General features: G+C 50.5%; 1 long non-coding RNA gene across 1 annotated transcript; it reads right to left on the reverse strand.

The window, feature by feature from the left end:
* Positions 1–205: 205 nt before the first annotated feature.
* Positions 206–964, reverse strand: LOC146832738 (uncharacterized). Its single transcript, XR_014961329.1, has 3 exons — positions 882–964; positions 431–517; positions 206–339 (listed from the first exon to the last, which is right to left on the reverse strand). It is a non-coding gene; the product is annotated as an uncharacterized LOC146832738 (long non-coding RNA).
* Between the last annotated feature and the right edge of the window lie 17,848 nt (positions 965–18,812).

The following is an 18,812-nucleotide window of genomic DNA, read 5'->3' on the forward strand; positions in this document are numbered from 1 at the left end:
CCACATCCTCCACATCACTAGCCCCATTGCCAAGCCCTTCGTCCTCCACGGGTGGATGGTCCTCGTCATCTTGATCCAGGATGAGGGGCACAGCTCTTTCAACTGCCATGTTGTGCAGCATGCAGCAGACCATGAAGATCTTGCAGACCTTCGCCGGGGCATATGGGAGTGCGCCGCCGGTCTTGTGGAGGCACCGGAATCGGCTCTTCAGCATGCCAAACGTCCTCTCTATCACTCGCCTTGTCCGGCCATGGGCGGTGTTGTAGCGGAGCTGGGCCGGCGTGATGGGGTTGCGGAGAGGTGTCAGCAGCCAAGGCATGTTGGGATAGCCAGCGTCCCCTAAATGGAAAACACATGGATATCGTTAGAACTGGCGAAGCGGTAGTGCTGCTCGGCCAAACAGAATACAGGACAGACAGACTGTACCCACCAACAACACATGCACGTTCGTTGCGCAGCTGCATCATCATATCAGGCATCCCGCTACGCCTCATGATGTAGGCATCGTGTGCTGATCCTGGAAAACGAGCACAGACATGTGAAATCACCATGTTGGACAGACACACCACAAGGGCATTGATGGAGTGGTAGTGCTTCCGATTGCGGTACGCCACCTCCCGTGCGTGTGGTGGTACCAAACCTACATGTGTCCCATCTATGGACCCAATGACATGGGGCATCCCTCCCAGGGCATAGAAACCACGCTTGACCTCAGTCATCTGTTCAGGGGTTGGGAACTTGATGAAGTCATCCAGGTGAATCAACATGGCCTCCAAGAAATCATGCAGCACACCGCTGAACATGCTCTGGGACATGCCACCAACATGAGCTATGGTATATTGGAAGGTACCCGTGGCAAGGAAATGTAGGGCAGCCATTACCTTCAGCTGGGGTGTCAGTGCCGTAGGATACCTGTGCTGCGGTTGCAGGTGTGGTGCCAGTCTCGCCGTCAGCTCCAGAATCAACGGTTGGGTGAAGCGGTAGAGCCGGATCCTGTCATTCTCCTGCATGGTGGCCAAGTCTGGAATTCTTCGGGCAACAGGAGGCGCTCTGCAGTAATTTGGAAGTGACAAGGAAGAGTGAGTGCACTACGAGAACAACTCATGTCTACTGAGCACATGTAAATCTGCCAATACACACATGCCACATAGGGAGTCAGGCATGTGCTACATGCCCAGGACACGTATGGATGCAAGGTGACACTCCTTCCAAGACCCAGCTACACACGGTGATTGAGAACCTCCCCATGCCACGCCATGGGAATAGCTGTGTCCCAGTGCAAGTGCACTGCCCGACGCAAGACAGGAGTGACATACACCCACACATCAGCAGAAGTGTGATGCTGATTGCAGAGACTGGCAGCGGAACACTTGAGCCACAGGTCACATGACATTACACTAGTCCAGCCCACACACCTTGCCATGAAGGTGCACATGTCATGACTCCCCACACATTCCTTGTGAGTTTGCTGACATGGCCTTGTCACGCTACTCCGTGTCCCTTGCATACATGTGCACCTCACATCCGGTAACACATGTGGCATGGTGTTGGGAACAGTGTGCAATGACAATCTACACACAGCCACATGTTGGTTGCTGCAACGGCTGCAGCTTTTGAGGGTGCAACAACATCAACCCGATGTAAATCCCGGACACATATATGGCATAGTCACATTGTGCACTGTGGGTAGTGATGAGTCATGTGTCATGACCCCTGTACCGGGCATCATGGGACACTTCCGTGTGTTGGTGTCCGTGCCATGCCAGTGACGCTCACCCCAAGTGCGCAGTCCCACATGCACACATGTCAAAGGAGTCAAGGGCATGCCTGGCACACATTGCACCCTCACACAGTACACATGTACACATCTCATCATACATCTGGTGCCTTCTCCACTCAGGAGGCATGTTCCACATCACAGCCTGTGACACCTGTGCCCAACACATGTGGTAATGCACAGACGATGCCTTGGTGTCCATTCCTGGACAAGTATGTCCATCCATGGACAAGTATGTCCGCCCTATTCCGACATGTGTGTCGCCTATCACCACAGTGATGTGTAAAATCCGCCGTACTGCTGTAGAGAGGGCCTGTGCATGTTCCCAAATCACTGTGGGAGTGCTGCCGTATGTGTACCCATCGTGATGGCGAGCGTAGATGCGAGTGTACGGTCCGTACCACTACGGGTACGCATACGCGTGCAGACCCATAGTGATAGTGAGCGTAGATGCGAGTGTACGGTCCGTACCACTATGGGTCTGCACGCGTATGCGTACCCGTAGTGGTACGGACCGTACACTCGCATCTACGCTCACTATCACTATGGGTCTGCACGCGTATGCGTACCCGTAGTGGTACGGACCGTACACTCGCATCTACGCTCACTATCACGATGGGTCTGCACGCGTATGCGTACCCGTAGTGCTACGGACCGTACACTCGCATCTACGCTCACTATCACTATGGGTCTGCACGCGTATGCGTACCCGTAGTGGTACGGACCGTACACTCGCATCTACGCTCACTATCACTATGGGTCTGCACGCGTATGCGTACCCGTAGTGGTACGGACCGTACACTCGCATCTACGCTCACTATCACTATGGGTCTGCACGCGTATGCGTACCCGTAGTGGTACGGACCGTACACTCGCATCTACGCTCACTATCACTATGGGTCTGCACGCGTATGCGTACCCGTAGTGGTACGGACCGTACACTCGCATCTACGCTCACTATCACGATGGGTCTGCACGCGTATGCGTACCCGTAGTGCTACGGACCGTACACTCGCATCTACGCTCACTATCACTATGGGTCTGCACGCGTATGCGTACCCGTAGTGGTACGGACCGTACACTCGCATCTACGCTCACTATCACTATGGGTCTGCACGCGTATGCGTACCCGTAGTGGTACGGACCGTACACTCGCATCTACGCTCACTATCACGATGGGTCTGCACGCGTATGCGTACCCGTAGTGCTACGGACCGTACACTCGCATCTACGCTCACTATCACTATGGGTCTGCACGCGTATGCGTACCCATAGTGGTACGGACCGTACACTCGCATCTACGCTCACTATCACTATGGGTCTGCACGCGTATGCGTACCCGTAGTGATAGTGAGCGTAGATGCGAGTGTTCGGTCCGTACCACTACGAGTACGCATACGCGTGCAGACCAAAAGTGATGGAGAGCGTAGGCATGCATGTACGGGCCGTTGCCATGCATTTGGGGTGCCCTAGGGCCCCCACACGCACCGTACCTGTGTGTGATGCTCCAAATTACATGGGGGACAAGTATTAAGGCCTACATGCATGCTGGTTGTCATGGAGACCAAGTTCAAAATTGGAAATTGTTCTGGAAGGTGCACAGCAGAAGTCAGTTGGGATTTGTCTACTTTGTTGCAATGTGTTTGTGGGGCTGACATCATGCAGGAGAATGAAACCGATAGAGAACCCACAGACTGCTAGGTTTGAAGGGATTGGTGGAAACATAGGATGCAAATGTGAGTGACCAATCTCTCTGTACTCCTGTGCATGAGACTGGGCAGAAGGGCACATATAAGGCAGCCAGGTCCCATGAGGGAGCACTTGCCTGCACATCTTTGCATTCGTCGACCCAGCTGCTGCTACTGATTCCCTGGAACCATGTCAAGGGCTGTGGAGAGGACACAGCCATTCACCCTGGAGGAGAACATGGCTCTGCTGGATGTGATCCTCCCACAGTACTCCATGCTGTATGGGCGACCAGGTTATCAGGTGAGTGCATAGGCCACTGCCACAGACTGTCCCTATGTGGTGACTGTGACTTCTGCCATTGCGTCCAGGTGTAACACAAATGCCATGTACTGTCGGGGGGGTCCCGGGGGGGGGGTGCCTGATGTCTCCCAGCAGTGCCCTGAGACAGGAGAGGTGGGGGCCTATCACTCACAGCAGTGCCCTGAGACAGGAGGGGTGTGTGCAGAGTCCTCCCAGCAGTGCCCTGAGACAGGAGGGGTGTGTGCAGAGTCCTCACAGCAGTGCCCTGAGACAGGAGGGGTGGGTGTGGAGTCCTCACAGCAGTGCCCTGAGACAGGAGGGGTGGGTGTGGAGTCCTCACAGCAGTGCCCTGAGACAGGAGGGGTGGGGGCCTATCACTCACAGCAGTGCCCTGAGACAGGAGGGGTGTGTGCAGAGTCCTCCCAGCAGTGCCCTGAGACAGGAGGGGTGTGTGCAGAGTCCTCACAGCAGTGCCCTGAGACAGGAGGGGTGGGTGTGGAGTCCTCACAGCAGTGCCCTGAGACAGGAGGGGTGTGTGCAGAGTCCTCCCAGCAGTGCCCTGAGACAGGAGGGGTGTGTGCAGAGTCCTCACAGCAGTGCCCTGAGACAGGAGGGGTGTGTGCAGAGTCCTCACAGCAGTGCCCTGAGACAGGAGGGGTGGGTGTGGAGTCCTCACAGCAGTGCCCTGAGACAGGAGGGGTGGGTGTGGAGTCCTCACAGCAGTGCCCTGAGACAGGAGGGGTGGGTGTGGAGTCCTCACAGCAGTGCCCTGAGACAGGAGGGGTGGGTGTGGAGTCCTCACAGCAGTGCCCTGAGCCAGGAGGGGTGGGTGTGATGCACAGTGTGAGCCTAGATCATTGATTGTGACATTGCCATCATTCCACCTGTGTACCCACTGTGGCACGTACTGCTTTTTCCCTCACCAGGGGATGATGTCCCTATGACAAAGGTGCAATGCGTTGGCTGCATGACATGCCTTGTTGTTACCAGCTAATTTGTACCCATATGTCTCTCTGTGACATGTGGCTGGTGTATTGATGTGGTGTCACTTGTTCCTCCTCACAGGTAGGCGCCACTGCCAAGGAGCAGATCTGGCTGACCGCCGTCAGTGCCGTGAGGGGTGTGGATGGTCGGAGGCGGCGCCTGGCCCAGGTGAGGAAACGCTGGCAGGATATCCGGTGCTGGACGCGGAGGATTGCACGGCTCCTGCTGGGGGACTCACCTGAGAGCCACAAGAACCGCGGCCGCCGCCGTCTGAGCCACCTCCACAGGCGTGTGCTGCCGGTGGTCTTTCCAGACCTGGAGAGGCGCTTACAGGCGATGCAGCAGCCGGAAGGGGGTAGGTACATGTGTGTTTGTTGTGTGTCACCGGCATTTGTAAGGGCACAGTAGCATGAATCCACTGGCAGGGTTTAAAGGTGCTGTGCAGATCCTGTTTGGCCCAGTATAGCGCTGTGCCCCTGCCACCCTTCCCCTCCTTGCAATGTGTTCCCTGGTCTGTGTGTAGTCACTCCTTCCCAGGGTAATGTAGGCTGGCGCTTTGTCCACGGGAACAATGTCTGTAGCATCATGTGTGGGGGTGGTGTGTAACAGGTTGTGGGACCTTGCCTGTGCACTGTCAAGTTCACTGCATGTGGGTTCCATGTCAGTTGGCACTGATGCTGACTCCAGACATGGGAGTTGGTCTCTCATGTGTCATGCCTTACAGCGCGCATGTCCTATGTAGTGGCCTGTGACATGATGTGCATGAGTGTGCGATACACATAGTGCAGGGATGGTGACGTGTGTTGCTGTCATTACCATTCAGTAGCATGTAGTTGCGTGCCCACTACTGTCCCCTGGGGCACCTTTTCCTCAGTGGTGTATGTGTCATCATGAACGTGGCCACTGTCAGTGTCTACAGCGTAAGTTGTGCTCTGTGCCATTGTCCCCTGTCACCATGTATATAGACGTGCTAATTTGTACAGGTGTCCACTGTGCAGCCTGACCTGATTGTCCTTCTTCATACTCACAGTTGCCAGTGCCTGTGTGTCTTGTTATACTCATCTGAGGATGGGCACTGGTACCTCATTATTTGTACAGGCGCACCTTGGCTGTTTGGCGTCCAATCTTGCTTTTTGCCTGCCCCTGTGTGTATCACCCAGACCATGAGATGTTGGTGCCACCTGTGTCTCCACAATTTGCCTCGTGTAGGGTCTTGTTGGGGCGGGCAATGCCTATGTGTTAAATCCTGATTACCACTTGCTGGGTCTGGGCAGTGTGTGATGTGCCTGGACACACACGCAATGTGCAGTGACCGAGTCATGTTGTGCATGTTTTCAGCATTACCTATGCAGCATGTGTCTCAAGTTCATGGATATGGTCCCTGGTCATCGGTATTTTCGCAAACGCTGTGTGGTGCAGATGCAGTGCTGGATTGTCCCCAGGACCTGGGTGCTATGTCAGACTCCTTTTCCTGTGTTTAGCTATTGTCTCATGCTCTCCATGGTATTTCAGTGGCATGGTGGCTCAACCAACTGTGTGTTGCATGCCCTACATCGGTACCCTGTTCAGTAGATGTTAGGGATCTTCCTTTTCAGGCCATGCAATGTTACCTATGTAGATTGGACTCATGTGACAGATGTGTACAGGTGTCTGAATAATTTCTGTCTCTCCACCCTGCCCACAGCATCGTCGGGGGACACAGAGGGAGACATGGACACAGACCAGGCGGAGGGACCGAGCACCAGTGCCAGCCGTGACATCGGGGCTGGCACATCGAGTGGGACAGAGGCGGAGGAGAGTGTGGCCGAGGACCTGTCGACTGGCACATCAGACTACGAAGCTGACAGGTCCGGGGACGATGTCTCCGAGTGGGCGGAGGCTGCACCAGCAGCTGACAGCGGAACAACACCTCGCACCGCCCCCTCAGTTTCCACCAGCCGCCTCCCACTTGCTCGTGTCCCTTCCCAGCGTGCCCGGTCACAGCATGTCTCCTTCCTGCCAGGCACCGCGCCCCCTGCCCCTGTCTCCACTGCTGCCGCCAATGCAGAGTCTGTGGACATCCAGCGGCAACTGCAGGTTGGTCAGGCTGCGATCCTTAATGTCCTCCATGCCCACGGCAAAACCCTCACCAACATCGAGGCTTTCTTGGAGGGCATTCATTCATCGCAGGCTGACCAACGCAACTTGCTGAGGTCCATCGACTCCACACTGACTGCAGCAGTGGGTCTCCTGCAGCGCGACCTCCCCCCACCTACCCCTGCCCCATCCACACTTCCCACTCCCATGCCTGTCACACGTGCACCCAGACGTCGGCATGCACCCACATCAACGGACACGGGCACCACACCAGCAGGGAAGGTCCACCGCACTCCTCCTGACACGCACACACAGGGTGAGGTAGGCACACCCACTGGGTCGGGGGGCAAACGTGTGACACGCAGCCATAGTGGGAGTCCGCATTCCACCCAGTCCACTCCCTCCAAATCCCCTCCCCTCAGCTCTCCTGGCCACATCTCCCCCAAGGACTCCTTCATGGCCGCTCTGTCCCTGAGCCCCACAGTTACACCACCACGCAAGCGGTCACGGAGGTCCCCGGTCAGGGTGGTTGAGTCTCCCCCCTGTCTCCACCCTCCCCCGGTGGCGCTGCGACCCATCCCTCTGACCCCCCCCCCCTCCTTGGGGCCTGAGGTCCCTTCGGGTGCAGGGGACTCCCTGGATGACCTTGCAAAGGTGTGTAGTGCCATCCTGGCCTCCGCCTTTGGCACTGACCCACCCCCTGTGGTGGACTCCTCCATCCCTGCACCCACAACGCCGCCCCTTTGCCCTGATGTCCCTGCGGTGCCTGTTGCTCCCCCCCCCCCGATGCCCTCACCAGTGTGGAAGACGATGCCATTTGACTGTGCAGGCAAGGTAGGGGACACGCATCCCACTGTGTCCCCCATCCAGCTGAGAATCATTGACTGCCCTATGGGCTTTGTGAAGATTGAACTGCCTGCGATCCACGGACATTGTGCTCCTGCTGAATAAAGCTTAATTTTGTTTTCATTATCACACTACTGCTATGCTGGTATTGGTGTTGGTGGGGCTGCTACATGGTTTTGGGTGGTGTGTAAGGGTTTGGGTGTGTGGGATATGTAGTAGTGTACTGCTCATTGGTGGGACCCTGTGATCTGTGTGCCATCACAAGGTGTTGGCTAACTTTCTTTGTTCATGTAGGCAGTTACTGCATGGTGCACTTGTCCAAGGGTGTATTCCTTCCTCTGTGTACCCAGCTTTCTTCCCTGCAGGGTGTTCCCAATGTTTAGCGCAGAGCTGTGTCTACATGAGCTGTGTGTGTGACGGAGCCCTTCTACTTTGGCCATGCATGCAGGGCCATGTCTCCACCTGCGACAATCGTGGCATCCTTGGTGATCACTGTACTTGTGTGTGGAGTCTGTTGACATGAGTTCATGGGGACATGTTCCCTTGTAGCCAGTATGCATGTGGATAATTCTGGCCTCACACACATGTGTTACACCCCTCCAGTCTCAGGGCACTGCTGGGAGGACTCTGCACCCACCCCTCCTGTCTCAGGGCACTGCTGGGAGGACTCCACACCCACCCCTCCTGTGTCAGGGCACTGCTGGGAGGACTCTGCACCCACCCCTCCTGTGTCAGGGCACTGCTGGGAGGACTCTGCACCCACCCCTCCTGTGTCAGGGCACTGCTGGGAGGACTCTGCACCCACCCCTCCTGTGTCAGGGCACTGCTGGGAGGACTCCACACCCACCCCTCCTGTCTCAGGGCACTGCTGGGAGGACTCCACACCCACCCCTCCTGTGTCTGGGCACTGCTGGGAGGACTCTGCACCCACCCCTCCTGTGTCAGGGCACTGCTGGGAGGACTCTGCACCCACCCCTCCTGTGTCAGGGCACTGCTGGGAGGACTCTGCACCCACCCCTCCTGTGTCAGGGCACTGCTGGGAGGACTCTGCACACACCCCTCCTGTCTCTGGGCACTGCTGGGAGTGATGGGCACCCACCCCTCCTGTCTCAGGGCACTGCTGGGAGGACTCCACACCCACCACTCCTGTCTCAGGGCACTGCTGGGTGGACTCTGCACACACACCTCCGATTTCTGGATATGTGCGCTTGGCACATACACGGTGGGGTTACGCACACTGCATTAGAGGTGAGGGTACGAGTCTACTGACACTGGTGTGGTGGGGGTACGCTCCGTACGTCCGCGGGTGTGGGTACGGGTCGTACTTACACTGTTGGGCAGGGGGGTACGCTCCTTGCATTCGCCGGTGGGGGTACGGGTCGTACTTACACTGTTGGGCAGGGGGGTACGCTCCTTGCATTCGCGGGTGGGGGTACGGGTCGTACTTACACTGTTGGGCTGGGGGTATGCTCCGTACGTCCGCGGGTGGGGGTACGGGTCGTACTTACACTGTTGGGCTGGGGGTACGCTCCGTACGTCCGCGGGTGGGGGTACGGGTCGTACTTACACTGTTGGGCTGGGGGTACGCTCCGTACGTCCGCGGGTGTGGGTACGGGTCGTACTTACACTGTTGGGCAGGGGGGTACGCTCCTTGCATTCGCGGGTGGGGGTACGGGTCGTACTTACACTGTTGGGGTGGGGGGTACGCTCCTTGCATTCGCGGGTGGGGGTACGGGTCGTACTTACACTGTTGGGCTGGGGGTACGCTCCGTACGTCCGCGGGTGGGGGTACGGGTCGTACTTACACTGTTGGGGTGGGGGGTACGCTCCTTGCATTCGCGGGTGGGGGTACGGGTCGTACTTACACTGTTGGGCTGGGGGTACGCGCCGTACGTCCGCGGGTGGGGGTACGGGTCGTACTTACACTGTTGGGCTGGGGGTACGCTCCGTACGTCCGCGGGTGGGGGTACGGGTCGTACTTACACTGTTGGGCTGGGGGTACGCTCCGTACGTCCGCGGGTGTGGGTACGGGTCGTACTTACACTGTTGGGCAGGGGGGTACGCTCCTTGCATTCGCGGGTGGGGGTACGGGTCGTACTTACACTGTTGGGGTGGGGGGTACGCTCCTTGCATTCGTGGGTGGGGGTACGGGTCGTACTTACACTGTTGGGCTGGGGGGTACGCTCCTTGCATTCGTGGGTGGGGGTTCGAGTCGTACTTACACTGTTGGCATGGGGGGTACGCTCCATGCATTCGTGGGTGGGGGTACGGGTCGTACTTACACTGTTGGGCAGGGGGGTACGCTCCTTGCATACGCGGGTGGGGGTACGGGTCGTACTTTCACTGTTGGGGTGGGGGGTACGCTCCTTGCATACGGGGTGGGGGTAGGGTCCGTACATATCCGTCCCCACGCTATGTGATGTTTGTGCGGCCCGTACCCAGGCCTTTGCCACGTGGGTGCGATCCGTCCCGCCATTGTTGGGGTGACGTGTGTGGGCGTGGTCCGACTCGTACCGACGTCAGGTCGGCGCTTTCCCGGATCGCATTGGTAGGTGTTTTTTGTTCGGTCGGTCTTTTTTACGATTCGTACGGTAATGGTGTACCCGTGCGAATCGTAATTCCATGTTTGTATATTTTGACGACCGGGTACGCGTCGGACGGAGAATATGCTCCGTCCGACGGTTCGTACCCGGTTTTTACCGGATTGTGATCGGCACCTTGGTCTGTGTGTGCCCCTGCAAAAAGAGATTTTACAAATAAAGCGCTTGTGGTGTCCTGAATGTCCCTGAGGCCTGCATTCATATTGTTCTAGAATGTAGGGTCGGTTGCCGGGCACTGGGTTGAACTGTTTGTGTGGCAGTTGAGCTGGGTGTCTGACTGGATGTGGTCTCATCTATGCTTACTCTTGAACAAACATGCTTCAACATCTACCTGTGTCATCAACTCACTAATTACTGAAAAGAGTCACCTCTACATTTTGGCGACGATTTACCCACGCTCTGCAATCAACACCTTGAAGAAGCTGACACGTGTTACGAGACCCCAACAGTTATCATCTCTACAAAAGTGACACGCAGAGACTCACAAACTTAATCGCTCACCTTGCTTGAAGTTGAGAACGATTGTCATCTCCCTTCTGTTTAAACAAGTAAGGAGGATCGGGGGTTGCCGGTTTCGCCTGGATTCCTTTTGTTCATCTGCTGCGCATCCCTGCTTCTGGCGGGCGCTAGCGGGATCCACAGCCCTCAAGACCCTGCTTTGCTTCGGCGTTTTGGGGGAGGGGCTTCTTTGTGGCACCCCTATTTGACTACGTTTTGTGAGTCCCCGGGCACTACCAGAGGAATAATATCCACAAGACCTGTGCGCGAGCTTCTGGTGTGCTCGAGCACGAGACCGGCTGCAGCGCGTGCAAGTAACCTGCTGCATTCAACATCACCACCTCATTTACAAAGTTTCTTGTGCGAGTTGCCTCGTGACTCCTTCTGTCACGTCACTGCCTGACTTGCCAGTCGTGCCATACACGGTTCATAAGGACACACTGGGCTGCCATTTTGAAGGGGCATTGTTAATGTGTTTTCAGCATTACCTTGACGACGCACAAAGTGCAGTAGCACACAGCTGATTTGTTTGTCACTGATGCGCACTTGCAGCGTTGCCTTGACCATACAAATTGGAGAGCAGCAGCGCACAGCTGATTTCTTCATCACTGATGCGCACAGCTATCAACAGAGGTGAAAGTTTTACACACAAAGTGCAGTAGCATTTCATTTCACATTTTGATAAAGCTGTGTTATTTGCGTTATCTGTTGTTCTTCCTTTATTTTGCACTTCTCTTCATCAACTTCTCGCCATGCAGAATGTTACTGCTCCTCCGTTCTTTCTGACCACACCTGGTGATCCACCACTCTCCTGGCTCAAATGGAAGATAGTATTTTCACATTATGCACGTGTTTGTGGTACTTCCTTGAGTGCGGAGAGACGCTCTTTTTGTTGCTACATTGTTTAGGGTCAGAGGGACTGTACATTTTTTGACATCTTCGAGATTTACCTAATGATGAGGCTGCTTCACTAAATGAATATGAGATTTGCATAAAGAAGTTAAACCTGCACTTTCTTCCTAAAGTAAGCACAGTTCTAGAACGCTACCACTTCTGAAGAAGAATGCAAAGGCAGGATGAAACAGTGGAGGAATACATAACAGTTTTACGCAAATTGGCTTCCACCTGTAACTTTGGATCAACCTTGGAAGAAAGTTTGGGAGACCAATTCATGTTGGGATGTACACTAGACAAAGCAAGAAATGCTTTGTAGCAAAAAGACTCCCCTTCACTTCAAGAAGTTCTCACGATAGCCAAGACGCATGAACACTCTAATGCTTGTATTGATACTAAACGTAAAGACTCCTCAAATGATAAGAAGGTGGATTCTGATGTTAAGGTAGTTGTGGATAGTTCCACTAAACCCAAGCTCGTTTCGACTCAAATGACTTTGTCTCCAAAAACCTTTCAAGGTAAATGCTGTAGGTGTGGTAACCCTGGTCACTTGGCGAATTTTAAAGGATGTCCAGGGTTCAAAGCTGTTCGTAAGGTTTGTGGTAAGAAAGGACATGTCTCTAAATGATGTCGTTCAAGCAAGGCTCATAAGAAAGTCAGTGAGGTTGATCTCTACGAAGAAGATTTGGAGGAAGTTGAAATTCTTCAAATTACAGGTGATATCAGTGATGGTCCACATGAGCTTGTCTTGGTCAACAATGCACCTGTAAAAATGCTCTTTGATTCTGGAGCAAAAATTGCTCTTGTGCCAAAACATTTTTACGAAAGTAGTCTTCTGGAGAATGTTGTTCTTTTAAAGTCAGAAATTAGACCGAAAGGTTATGGAGGAGTTACCATACAGCTACTTGGTCATTTTTGGGGCACAATTGACTTCAAGGGAAGGGTTATTCCTGGCAAAATGTATGTCTCAATGAAAGGAGATTCGCTTATAAGCTGGCTACATCAAAGAGATTTGCATGTGTTTCTCGATCCTAATGAATCTCCTTTGGTTTGTTTAAAAGAATTACCTCCGGTGAGGATGGTGGACAAATCAAACGTGACTGGGTCAAGGAACTTCCCTCTGTTTTTGCAAGTGATCTTGGTTGTTTGAAGAACTATATGCATCGTATAAAGATAAAGTCTAGTACAATTCCCAAGGTTGCCAAAGTAAGAAATGTGCCTCTATTGGTAAGGGAGAGCATGAAGAACGAGCTGGATCCAAAGGGATAATTAAAGAAGTGGAAGAAACAGAGTGGGTGTCTCTCCAGTAGTAATGGCCCATAAAGCTAATGGATGATGTGTTGATTTGAGAGAACTCAATTGAGCTGTCATCCTTGATCACTACCCATTGCCTAATATAACTGAGATGTTGTGTTCACTTGAGGGGGCAAAACATTTCAGCTCATTAGATCTTACCTCCGCTTACCACCAGGTCAAGCTTCACCCTACTTCCCAAGATCTGACTGCCTTTGTCACACCTTTTTGCACTTTCAGATTTCTGAGAATGCCCTTTGGGCTCATTTCTGCTGTGTCAGTGTTTCAGAGAGCAATGGAAGGCATTCTTAGAGGTATCCATGGTGTCAAGGTGTACCAAGATGATGTGCTCATCTTTGGTGTGAATTCAGAACAACATGACACAAGACTTAAGTCAGTCTTAAAAAAACTTCATGATGCAGGTCTCACGCTTACAGCTGACAAGTGCAAATTTGATGTGAAGGAAATAAATATCGTGGTCACTCTGTTTCTTCTACAGGTATTAAGCCAAAAGCGTCCTTGGTACGTTCTATCAATAGCCTGTGGGCTCCAAAGAACAAGGAAGAACTGGCCAAATTTCTTGGCATGGCTGAGTTCTACCACACATTTGTTCCCAATTTTGCAGGGAAGACGTTGGGTCTAAGAGCACTGTTGAAACAGGGATGCAAATTTGTATGGTCAAAGTCTTGTGAGGAGGAATTTCTAAGTATTAAGAAACATCTCAACAATGCCCCATGTTTGAGTAGTTTTGACCCCAAGAAAGTCTCTTATGTTATGACTGATGCGAGTTCCACTGTATTGGGTGCCGTTCTGTTGCAGAAGGTTGACGGGGAGGAGAAAACAGTTTTGTATATCTCTAGACCTTTGCGTGGTGCGGAATGCAATTATTCTGTAGTGGAGAAGGAGGCACTTGGTGTATTCTGGGCTGTGCGCAACTTGAGGAGGTTTTTGTGGGGGAAGAAGTTTAAAATTTTTACGGACCACAAACCTCTCAAGGATGTCTTCTCAAAGAAGGGGATTGACTTTGTTTACCATCACATTAGAAAATGGGTGGTGGCCTTAAAATAATTTAATTTTGACATGTCGTACCTGCCTGGTTCTAGCGATGTTTTGGCAGACTGCCTTTCTAGGTTGGGTGGTGAAGATGGTGAGACGGATGAAGTTGATCGTTTTGGTGGTGAGGAGTTTGAAGAGGAAGTCAATGTGTGTGTAATCAGTGAGGGACTTATTTCTGAGAGTCTTTGGAGAGAAACCTTGGCAGGAGATTCTGTTTTGCAAAAGGTCATATCCTTTGTCAGTGGTGGTTGGTGTGAGAAGAAAGACTGTGAGGAAGTTCTCAAGGGTTTTTGGAATGTTAGAGAAGACTTTTCTGTCGTAGATGGTCTCCTCATGCGTGGTAGCAAACTTGTACCACCACATGTCTTAAGAGACAAGTTGATTGAAAGTGCGCATGCAGCTCACATGGGTATTGCAAAAACAAAAGAAAGGATCAGAGAGGCATATTGGTGGCCGACTGTGGATGTGCATGTGAAAAGGTTGGTATGTGTATGTCCAGAGTGTGCATGTTCTGACAGGGTTCTTAAATGTAGAACTCAGCCCATGGTAATTAGGAAGCAAGCCACTGGTCCATGGACAGATATTTCCATAGACATTTTAGGTCCTGTACGACTTAAGACTCAGGAGCGGTATGTCATCGTATGCATTGACATGTTTTCTCGGTGGCCTGATATTAAAATTGTAAATTCAGTTGAGACTTCTGTCGTAGTTGAGTTCTTAGAGGAACTTTTCAAACGTGAAGGATTTCCGTTGACATTGTTGTCAGACAACGCTGTTCAATTCACCTCAAGACTCATGGAAGAGTTCTTAAGTTCAAAGGGAATTAGACACAAGAAACCTGCCCTTTACCACCCAGAGTGCAACAGTGTCATGGAGAGGTTTTTTAATGTTCTCAAAGGAACCATGCAATAATCTGTTACTTGTGGTGATAACTGGGAGTTGGAAATCAAAAAAAAGGTGTGTGAGTATAGATTCATACCCAATTCTTCCACTGGGGTAGCTTCCTTTCGTTTGTGTAAAGGAAGGGTTCCTAACATTGAAGTTGTTCCGTCATGGGTTACCACTAAGAGGTTGCTAGTGGACAGTGATGCAGGAAGGAGTGAAGGCTGGAAAGAAAAAGAAAGAGAAGTTTTGCTTAAAAGGAAAGTTCGGTTTGATGAGAGAAAGGGTGGAAGAGTACGGTTGTCAATGTGGGTGGTTGGGTAAAAGTTAAGTCTCCCAGGTAGGGTGGTGTTACTTCCAAGTTCAGTAAATCTTTTAAGGAAATCAAAGTGTTTAAAAATGCGGTAAAGACCAGTGACCATAAAATCTGTAATTTAGGAAGAGTGGCGAAATGTCCCATTAAGTTCACCACTGTCAGTGCTTCTACTGCTAGCACTGGGAATCAAAGTCCTGTTCAAGAAGTTGCCATTGTTAATGATAGGGGTGGCAGACCTTGTCGGTTGAAACGCACTCCTCCTATCTGCAAGATTTTGTTTCTTAATTCTCTTGCGTCATGTGTATTTCTGTCATACATTCCTGATGTTGTGATTCTCTCATGTTTTGATATTTTGTTTCAGTTTGCTCTTATGTGTATAAAGTTCTTGACTTTGTTTTGGATGGTAAAGGGGGAGGAAGTGTGGTGTCCTGAATGTCCCTGACGCCTACATTCCTATTGTTCTAGAATGTAGGGTCGGTTGCCGGGCACTGGGTTGAATTGCTTGTGTGGCAGTTGAGCTGGGTGTCTGGATGGGGTCTCATCTACGCTTACTCTTGAATAAACGTGCTTCAACATCTACCTGTGCCCTCAACTCACTCATTACTTGAGAGAGTCACCTCCACAGCGCTCTACAAACTGGTCTTTTGTAGCAAATGTAAATGTAAGCATCACCTCAAGTGCGTGGACTTGAATCACCCTTATCTACCTCATGAGGAAATACTGCTGATATAAAAGAGGCACACCTGCCATCACCCTTACAAAGTTCAGTTCAGTTCAGTGTAGGTTGTTTTTGAATAGCACATGGCTGTCCGTACGGGCCTCACAGCACTGAGACAGAAACACCCGTCAGTTCCCTGACTCATTTAAAGGATCTGACAGAGCTGACATTTGAAATAGATGTGTCTTCAGGAGTTTCCTAAAGGTGGTTTCTGGTTGTTCCCACCTAAGGTTAATGGGGAGATTCTTCCAGAACTTGACAACCAGATATGCAAAGGATCATCCCCCGCATCTCTCCTTTCTGATCTTAGGTACTGTCAGAAACTTTACATTTCCAGATCATAGAGGCCTACTAGAAATGTGAGATATAAGGAGTTGCTGAATAAGGGAGGAACCTTTTCCTTTTATTGCATGATGGGCCATGCATAGACCTTTAAAATAAATCCTTTTTGCACCAGAAGACAGTGCAGGACAACTATGACTGGGGGCGGCTAAATGATGTTTCGGGAGTCTGTACAGAATTTGTGCAGCAGCATTTTGGACGACCTGCAGTTGTCTTATGACATACTAGTGGCTTCTACAAAGAAGGTAGAAAGGTAGACACTATGGGTGGATGTAACTTTTGTAAATTGCTGTAGCGTAATTGGAGCAAAATTATGTGAGCTTGCGCAAAATTATGCAAGGAGCATGACTGATCATTTAGCGCTAATTTCTTGACACAAAATGCACTCTTGCATCCAAAATGGACTTAAGAATGCATTTTGCTCTAAGAAAATAGTGCTAAATGCAACAGAACATAACCAATAGTAGCTAACAGCTGCTCGCTAAGTTTGCTGTTCCTGAGCTCCTGCTGTAGAATTTTTGTTCCAAATTATTCATAACTATGTGAATGAGGCATAATTGTCTTCATTTTTGTGTCAAAAGAACAATGCAAAATTACTGAAATTACTCCAATTACTCCAGTGTAATTAAAACTTTGCAGAGGCCTAGTAGACACCCTTCTGTACATGCTGGAAGCACAGGACACTGATAAGCTGGAGGTCTGCCATTTTAGACATGTTACCCAAGAACAGAGCGAAGAATCAAAATATATTTCAAAGCAATTTTCCTGTTAAAAACCAAAAAACAAACCCTCAAAGTAGTCATAAATATGCAAGCACTTTAAAATGTACAAATAGAAACAGAGAAATGCAATGAGTAAAGAGAACAAGAATATAAAAGCTCACAATATGTAATTAAATTGAAAGTAATATAATTGATGACTTTGAACACGAAAATATTCAACTTTTCATGTATTTAATCTATTCTTCTAATATGTTACATTTTATTCTGTGCAAACACAAGGTGATGACGGACGGAGTGCTGAAACCTTTCAGACACTCACCCCCAGTAACAGATCTGGTCTTCCCTGAACCGGAAACAAGCATCCTGGGACCGGATTCGGGGTAACACCCCTCATCAGCCAGGCTAGCTTGAATACAGTAGCAAAATGAGCAAGGGACCCACGTCAGGGCATACCCTGCCATCTTAGGGCGAACAAAGCAAACACAAGCAGATGATGGACGGAGTGCTGAAACTTTTCAGACACTCACCCCCAGTCACAGATCTGATAACAGTTCATCATCCACACATAGTAAAATTGACATTCCGATTTCTTTTCTCTTTGGAACCATGGATTCTTTTTCAATCAGGCGAATACACAAGTCATTAACTTGTAGTATATGCAGGATACACAGGAAGGGGACCAGTACACCCTATATCGCACCTGCCTGTTTATCCTGTTATCCCAAAACCTTTACACTCTTTTTAAACTTGCACCCATTGATTGATAATCATGTTCCCTAAATGTATCTGACACAGTTCAGCATTTCTGCCATCTGTTGGTATATAATCCAAAATGAGTGCCTTGATTTGAAAACCTTTGATCTCCATACATCTAAAGTGTGGTCTGTTGACCACCATAGTGTTCAGAATTCTGTTGAATGACATGAGAAGGGAAACCAGTTATTGTGCTGCTGTTGTTACTGCTAAAAGTGGCACCAGCTCCACGGAAATATGTAGGGTGTAGGGACAAATCTGCTGTGATAGGGAGAGGAATTAAGTATCAAAAACATAAGAATAACCCTCATTTCTCCTTACACACAAAATTGTAATTACATTTTAGAAAAAACACTAAGGGGTTGCTCAAAGGCACAGTAAAGAAGCATTAGAAGCATTAAACAGTGATAAAGCCACACCCTCACTCCTGCTCTTCCGAAATAGTTATCTCAGAAGCAGCCATTGCTTTTTTAGCGTTTTTCCGTCGGTTCTGGAACTTGTTAGGGACAGCACTGGCAAGGAGCACTGAGAACAGGTGGGTACTCCCTCTAGGTATGTCACTCGAGTTGTTATGTTAGTTGACTTCTATACAGAGGGGAGGCCATCCTGGACAGAAAATAAGCCCTGGTGGGAATCAGCATTAGCACCATATTGGTCCCAGACCACTTGGTCTTATCTGAAAACTCCTAGGCAACCTATTTGACAACTCATTTTGACACTGGCACTGAAAGTTATTTTTTTGCATTATTATTACCAGCAATCTCAGAAGAGTCTGTGTTGTCTAGTATGACACCAATATGAGGAAACCTAAGGCTTCTGGTCCTGATGTGTATTTCTATTTCCCAATTAAAGGTGCACTTAGATTGGAGCGCAATGACAGGAATTTATTGTCCAAATAAATAGTTCTAGAAGAAAGATTCCAGTATTATCCCACAGAACAGAAAACATGATCTGATAGATTTAGATTCCTATAGAATTACACTATTGGTAGACGAGCTCACTGAAGAGCTTGACTTGTATATCTTGAATAAAGTGTCCTGCTTACCCACTGAAAATGATCTTTTTC

This window comes from Triturus cristatus, chromosome 5_1, assembly GCF_964204655.1.
Source record: "Triturus cristatus chromosome 5_1, aTriCri1.1, whole genome shotgun sequence".
Taxonomy (NCBI): Eukaryota; Metazoa; Chordata; class Amphibia; order Caudata; family Salamandridae; genus Triturus; species Triturus cristatus.